General features: G+C 36.4%; 1 pseudogene; it reads right to left on the minus strand.

Annotated features, from left to right (window-relative positions):
* Positions 1-1,066: 1,066 nt before the first annotated feature.
* Positions 1,067-2,647, minus strand: LOC101134434 (lanosterol 14-alpha demethylase-like; annotated as a pseudogene).
* Positions 2,648-8,284: the final 5,637 nt, after the last annotated feature.

Consider the following 8,284-nt stretch of genomic DNA (forward strand, 5'->3'; position numbering starts at 1 on the left):
GATTCTAGAGAGGAAGCAGGGAAGGCCAGGCGCGGTGGCTCACACCTGTAATCCCAGCACTTTGGGAGGCCGAGGCGGGCGGATCACGAGGTCAGGAGTTCAAGACCAGCCTAGCCAACATAGTGACACCCCGTCTCTACTAAAAATACAAAAAATTAGCCAGATGTGGTGGCAGGTGCCTGTAATCCCAACTACTCAGGGGGCTGAGGCAGAGAATTGCTTGAACCCGGGAGGCGGAGGATGCAGTGAGCTGAGATCACGCCACTACACTCCAGCCTGGGCGACAGAGTGAGACTCCATCTCAAAAAAAAAAAAAAAAAGAGAGGAAGCAGGGAACAACTGAGCCAAAACAAAATTATCCCCTAAGGACTTCCACATAAATGTGACCTTGTAGAACTAGATACATATTTATCAGGTAAATATGTAATTATTTAGTAATTAGATCAAGATACGTGAGCAGTCTTTAGCATTAATAATTACATTATTTTTAGGAAATCTTATCAAATATGGTCCTGGATCTCTTAATTTCCTATATGCAGTGATTTTAGTTAAAATTCCAAAGGATTTTTTTTCTATAACATCTCCATTTCTGAGTATCATCATACCGAAACAATTAGTATTCTCTTATTCAAGGCTTTAGATGTTTGATTATTCCCTACCCTTCCATCCTCACACACACAATAATTGCCCAGATAAATAATAACCTGTGGTTTCAAAGTATCTCACTGGGATTTTTATTTTTTGTACCTTGCAGGACTAGTCCAAGATTTGAATACCCTGAACTTATTTGGCAAGAGCTATGAGTACTCTTAAAATTACTACCTGGAAATTATATTATTTAGAATCTGCCAGTTACCTAGATCCCCTCTGAGCAATTGTTTTACTAATGAACTTCCTGAAAGCACATGTATAAGTATCATAACTCTAAGAAAATGTTTCAAATGCTACTATATTTGATAGAACAATTCAGTTAACAAAATACTAAATCATAAACTGGCTTTTAGAATTACACACTCAAAAAAACAGTACACTACAAGAGTTGTTTTGTACACTTCATTCTCTTTGAATGCCTTTGTGGCTTACAGTGATGATCACATATATTAATTCCTTGCAACGTTTTTCATTTTGATCTTCGTTTGTAATGGATAACTGGGTTTTCAGGGGTGTGAATCATAGTTGTATAATTCATGGTGGGAAAGTATCCATCAATGAGATCAAATTCATATAAACGAAGCATGGTGGACCAAATTGTCTTAATTTGAACATAGGCAAAATTTTCCCCAATACAACGATGACGCCCAGCTCCAAATGGCACATAGGCAAAATTTACCCTTGATGCCGGGTTATCCTATAAGTAGCGATCAGGATTAAAGTCCAGGCGTTCTACCCCATGAATCTTTAAGTCTTTGATTGACAGTAGGAGAAACACACACCTGATGTCCTGGAGGAATGGTATACCCTGCCACAGTTTTAGGAATTCTGGCCATTCTCATCATGATCATTACAGGATGTCTAAGTCTTAATGTTTCTTTTATACAGCGATCAAGTAAATTTAGATCCTTGAGCTGGTCATAACTTAAAGGAGGCAGATTCTCTCCACAGACTGTTTTCTGTTCTAAATAACATTTTTCTTGAAGTGTTTTGTCTCTGGCCAAAAAGAAGCCCATCTAAGCACTAGTTGAGGATGTATGCTGCTCTGCCAAGAGTAATCCAATAAGCATCCCTGCTACTTCATCATCAGTCAAAGGACGCCTATCCTTGTGTGTAGCATCTAGTAAAGTTTGGAGAATGTCATCAATTTTTTCTTGAGATGTCTGCGTTTCTGGATTGCCTTATAGAAAATATCCTTGATTTCCTGATGAGCTCTGTCCCTACGTCTGAAACTAGGCAAAGGCAGCCAACCTGGTAACAGCCAGGCTGCATGGCTGAAACCTCCATCTAAATCTGCATACAGCTGTGCTACCTTTTCAATGTGTTGACTTCTGATTTCCTTTCCATGCAAATAATGGCTAGCTGTTAAAATTATGAGCTCAGAAAGAGCTGCAAACACATTTTTTTCTCCACTTTCTCCCCAACTCTCAAAGTACTCCTTTGTTTCTTTTTCAATTATAGAAACATGCTATTTAAAGTGGGCTATATTAAGGCCACTTTTTAACATTTTCTTCTGCTCCAAGAAAACTGGATTAGGCACATTGTATGCAACTCCCTTCCCAAACACAGGTGTTGTCAGGCGACTGTAGACATCTTCTGCATTCAGGACTTCATTTTTACTATTAAAAAGCAGTGCAGCAGCATCACTCCCCAGAAGGTAAGTAAATGCCTTGCCTACCATGATAAAACTAAATACAGGTCCATAATTCCCATATGCATTTTCTAGAAATTCAGTTGGACTTTTCCCAAATGCTATGGCATGCCCAAGGAAAGGAATTGGGGAGAAAATATAAGGAGGACTTTTCGCCCCTGCGGTCAGCTGGACTAGGTGGCCGGCGGCGAGACGGAACAAGTAGACCAGGCTGAGGGTGAAGGCGCAGGCGATCAGCAGCATGGACAAGAGGTTGCCGCCTGTCACCTCCTCCATCGCCTGGCCCAGCACCGACCCACCCGCCTGCAGCAAGCCCAGCAGCATCATCCTGGCCGCCGCCGCCATTTCACTCCGTCGGAGACACTGAAGGCCGAGGTCGCCACCGCTCCTCCTAATCGACGGAGCAAGAGAAGCTGGCAGATGGTCGTCCACAGGCGGCCCCGGCCCCCAGGTCTCCTACTCAAAAGTATATTTCTTTATTCAATAACTATTTATGGAGTACATACCATGTAGCAAGCACTGTTTCAGTTAACAGGGATATTCATTGACAAATATAGAAATATTTCTCACTTTCAGTGGGTTTGTATTCTAATTTGGGACTCAGAAAGTACACAGATAGACGCACACACACACGTACACAGTATAATATAATAAATACAATGTAATCATAGAGACACTGGTAGATACATGTTATACAAAAAATAAAGGAAGTTTACTGAATCAAATGGCAGTACAATTTTTAGTTATTTGAGAATCTCCATAGAGGTCGTGCTAATTTACAGTACCACTAGTATTTTGTAAGTGTTCTCTTTTCTGTGTGTAGTAATCAACCTAGGTGTCTGTCAACAAATGATTGGATAAAGGAAATGTAACATATATATATATATATATCACATATATATCTCACATATATAATATATAAAGTATGTGTAACATATATAACATATAACATATATAATATATAAAATATATGTAACATGTATATTTCATACACACACACGTTGGAATACTACTCAGTTATAAAAATATTAAATCATTTTCTCTACAGTCACATGGATGAAACTGGAAGCCATTATCCTAAGTGAAATAACTCAGAAATAGAAAGTCAAAAACTGCATGTTTTCACTTATAAGTGGGAGCTAAACAATGGGTACACGTGAACATATAGAATGGAATAATCAATATTAAAGACTCCAAAAGGGAGGAGGGTGAGACGGTCAGAGGGGGATGAGGGCTGAGAAATTATCTACTGGGTACACTGTTCACTATTTAGGTGATAGTTTCACTAAAATCATAGATATCACCTGTACACAATATCACCATATAAAAAAACTGCACTCATACTCCATAAATGTATTAAAATAAAAATAGAGCTTAATTGGGAAAAGACTGAAGTTGGGAGGATTATTACAAGTAGAATGATCAAAAACACTTCTCAGGATATAAAATTTGGACAGCATGTAAAGTAAAATTGTTAAAATATATAATTGGAAAGTTTGTGAGAAGAATTTTCCAAGCAGGAAAAACAGAAATTCATATGCCCTGACATGGGAACAAACTTGTCATGCAGCAAGAAAATTGAGGCCACTAATGCGAATGCATGGAATAAAGGGGAAAGAGTGTTAGAATTGGGCATTGGAATTCAGCAGTAGCCAAGGGCCATTAAAAGATGTTCACATTCGAATCCCTGGAACTTTTGAATATGTTATGTTACATGGCAAACGGGAATTAAAATTTCAGATAGAACTAAATTTGTTTATCAGCTTATTTTGAAATGGGGAATATACAGTAGATTATCTCGGTGGGCACAGTATAATCACAGATTTCTTTATAAGTAAAAGAGGGAGCCAGAAAAGTCAGTGTCAGAGGACTACCATAGGAAAGACTCAATAGCCATTGCTGACTTTAAAGACAGAAGAGATCCATCAACCGGAGACTACATAAGCAGCACCTTGAGAACTGTAAAAAGAAAAGAAATGGATCTCCCCAGAGCTTCAGGAAGGAATGCAGACCTCAACACATCTTCACTGTAGCCCAGTGAAATCCATTTTGCATTTCTAATCTCCAGGACTATAAGATAATACATTTGTGTTGATTTAAGTGTTATGTTTCTGTTTCTGTTTTACTGCAGTGTTAGGAAACAAATACAGGCATCTCATCTAGGGCCTTTTCGGAGGCCTTCAGTAGCACTTTGGGTTTTGTTCTAACTTTATAGGAACCCACCACAACATAGTTGGCAAGAAAATAATACAATATGCCTTATTGATTTACAACAATATTCTAGCTAACCCATAGAGGGTAGTTCAGAAGGGATTATCAATTTAAGCAACAAGATTTGTTAGAAAGATATTGTAATAGTTCAGATGAAAGGATATGAAGGCCTTATATTTTAAATAGAAAGCAACTGTAGGACTGGTAAGAGCTGTAGTTCATAGATGGTGATATAGATTGTGTCCAAAAGTGATAACTGAGGGTTGAGGAAAAAAAAAAAAAGGAATCAGTGAATACATGCTATCTAAAGTCAGGGGACTGGAAGTGAATTCCTTGGTAGAATATAGATGAAGAAGAAAAGTGGTAGAGGGACTAAGCCATGGAAATATTCTTAATCAGAGGCTGGGATAAAGAAGATCCAGAAAATTAGAACCCATAAGAAATGACTTAAGAAGTAAGTTGAAGTCTAGTAAAGTACGTATGTCCTGAAATACAATTTTAAAAACTATTTCTAAAAAGTAGGAATGATTCATTTTGTCCAATGCCACTGAAAAACAAGATAGTAATTTGAGAATCAAGAATTAACCATTGTCACACAGGATTATTTTGCAACATTAAAATATATATATCTAATAAAATTATGAGGAAAATGCCTTCTTAATCTGAATTTAAGAGAAAATGTGAGGTGAAGAAATAAATGTTGTCAGCTGTTTTTAATATTTAATATTTGCTTCTGTATTGAAAATGTTCATTCCATGAAAATTCCAGGAAGAAAAATTAGAGGAAGTGAAAGAAAACTTGAAATTAATAGTGGGAACTTACAATTATTGAATAATTATAATATTTTAATTTACTAAACTTAATTGGTTCCAAGAAATATAATTTTAATATAATAATCCCAGGACATCCTACAATAGGATAAATAGATAGGGATAGATAATATGTGTGGATTTGTCTATCTGTCTATCTACCAGCTTAAATAATTCATTTCAGGATCACAATGTTACTAAGTAAAAGAGAAACTTAACATTTTAAAAATTGCTTTAACTATTTATACCTCCTTTTTTATTTTCATTTGAAAACTGGAACTTTAAAGAAACTGTAAATTGATCAGGCATTGGGGCTTACACCTGTAATCTCAATGCTTTGGGAGGCTGAGATAGGAGGATTGCTTGAGGCTATAAGTTTGAGAGCAGCCAGGGCAACATAGTGAGAACTCATCAGTATAGAAAATAAAATAAAATTAACCAAGTGTGGTGTCATATGCCTGTAATCCTAGCTACTCAGGAGTCTGAAGAGGGAGGATCACTTGAGCCTAAGAGTTCCAGGTTATAGTGAGCTGTGATCACTCCAGCCTGGGTGACAAACTAAGACTTTGTTTCAAAAAAAAAAAAATATGGTACTTGCTATAAATTCATTTAAAATGTTTTAAACATTTGATGAAAAACAAATTATGCCGAGATGTCCTTAGTTAAACATGTAGTATCAGAAATCAAATTTCCAGAAAGATGTCTGCAAAATTTGTAAACTAGAAAGCCCCTGGCTCTCATTCTGTCATAGAAACGTTTTAAAAAATAAAACCACAACAACTTCCAAAAACTAAACTTGAGGCTGGCTAAAGAAACTTTATGAGAACTCTTAAAAACAGTTAAACGCCTGCAGAAAGCAAGAAAACATCCATCAGAAGACAGTCACATTAAAAACAGTCAGAAATTTAATGGCATTTTTAGTCTTCCTTGCTCTGCTATCTCCTCAGCCTGGTACAATCTTCCTCTGAAAGAGGCAGTATCCTAGTCCTTAATACCCTCATTTTAATGGAAAGGAGAAAATTCCTTATTTGCAATGTACCAATCTGTCTGGAGGCAGCCAGAAGGACTGGTCTCTCTTCCAACCAACTCAGAGCTCAAGTGAGAGAGTAGAATATAGTGTTCTAACTTGGACCTCAGGCAGCACTTGAATCCAAATGCTGCTTGGGAAAACTGCAGGGAGACAAAGAATCACAGACTAGGGCAAGAAATTAGAGGAGAAGACACAAGAGACCATGTAAGGCCCCTCAAAATCTATGAAAAATCTCTTCAGGAAATTAGGGAATTCAAAAGCATCTGTGTATACAGGATAATCAAAAAAGCCACACTCCTGCCCAGAGAAAAAGATGAATACTCAGAAAAGATATAAAAATATGTAAAGTTTTTACCTTAGGCTGATCACAAAGACTAAAGAATACCCACCTAACAAGCAGAAGACTGTCTCAACACGTTTGCTAAAACTGGAAGAGGTTGCCGATTTATTTTAATGACCAATTTTTCAAAACAAAAAAATTACAAGGCACAAAAGAAACAAGGAAACATGGACCCTTCAAAGAAAAAAATAATTCCAGATTGCATTCCTGAGGATAGATGGACACTAGGTTTGCTAGACCAAGACTTTAACAAAATTGTCTTAAATATGCTCAAATAGCTAAAGGAAAACTTGCACAAAGAACTAATTAAATTAGGAAAATGGTAGATGAAAAAAATGTGAATTTCAACAAGGAGATGTAAAATTATTAAAAAGAACCAAACAAAAATCTGAAGCTAAAAATTACAATAACTGAATTGAAAAATTTACTAGAGCATCTCAACATCAGATTCGGACATGAAAAAAAAATCCATGAACTGAAGATAATACATTTGAAATTATTGATTGTGAGGAGCATAGAGCAAAAAAGAACAAAGAAAATTTAACAGAGCCTAAGGGACCTATATCATACCATCAAGCAGACCAATGTACAAATTATAGAAGTCTTAGAAAGAGAAGAGAGAGGTGGAGAGACTTCAAAGAAATGATAGCTGAAAATTTTTCTAATTTAAAGAAAGACGTAAATATGCATATGTAAGAAACTCAACAAGCTACACAGTGTAAGTCCAAAGACAAATTATAAACTTTTGAAAGACAAAGATGAGAGAAGAATCTAGAAAAAGCAAGAGAAGTGCAACTCACCACATCCAAGGGATTCTCAATAAGAATAGCAGGCAACTTCTATTTTGTTTTTTAGGGGGCTAAACTGGTATACAATCTCACCACAGTGTATACACATATCCTTTTCTCTGCAACATTGCCAAATCTGTTATTTTTTGACTTTTTGATAGAAACCATTCTGACTGGTGTGAGATGGTATTTCATGGTGTTTTTGATTTGCATTTCTCTGATGATTAGTGATGCTGAAATTTTTTTCATACATTCGTTGCCTAATCATATGTTTCTTTTGAGAAGTGTCTGTTCATGTCTTTTACCCACTTTTTACTAGGATTGTTTGTTTTACCCTTGCTGATTTGTTTAAGTTCCTTATAGATTCTGGATTTTACAGCTTTGTTGAAGGCATAGTTTGCAAATATTTTCTCACATTCTGTAGGTTGCTGTATACTCTGTTGATAGTCAGTTGCTATGCAGAAGGTTTTTAGTCTCAGCTGAAACTTTGAAGGCCATAGGCAGTTGGATAAAACACAACTGTGTGTCACATGGAAATGAGACACATTCTGAGAATTATGTCATTAGGTGATTTTCATCAGTGTGTGAACATCATAGAGTATACTTATGCAAACCTAGATGGTATAGCCTAACACGTCTAGTCTCTATTGAATACTTTCTTTCTCCTAGGCTACAAACCTATACAGCATGTTGCTGCACTGAATAATGTAAGCAATTGTAACACACTGGTATTTGTGTATCTAAACATATATAAACATAGAAAAGGTGCAGTAAAAATGCAATGTAGTAATAAAAAGATGGTAC

This window comes from Gorilla gorilla, chromosome 2 (genome assembly GCF_029281585.2).
Source record: "Gorilla gorilla gorilla isolate KB3781 chromosome 2, NHGRI_mGorGor1-v2.1_pri, whole genome shotgun sequence".
NCBI lineage: Eukaryota > Metazoa > Chordata > Mammalia > Primates > Hominidae > Gorilla > Gorilla gorilla.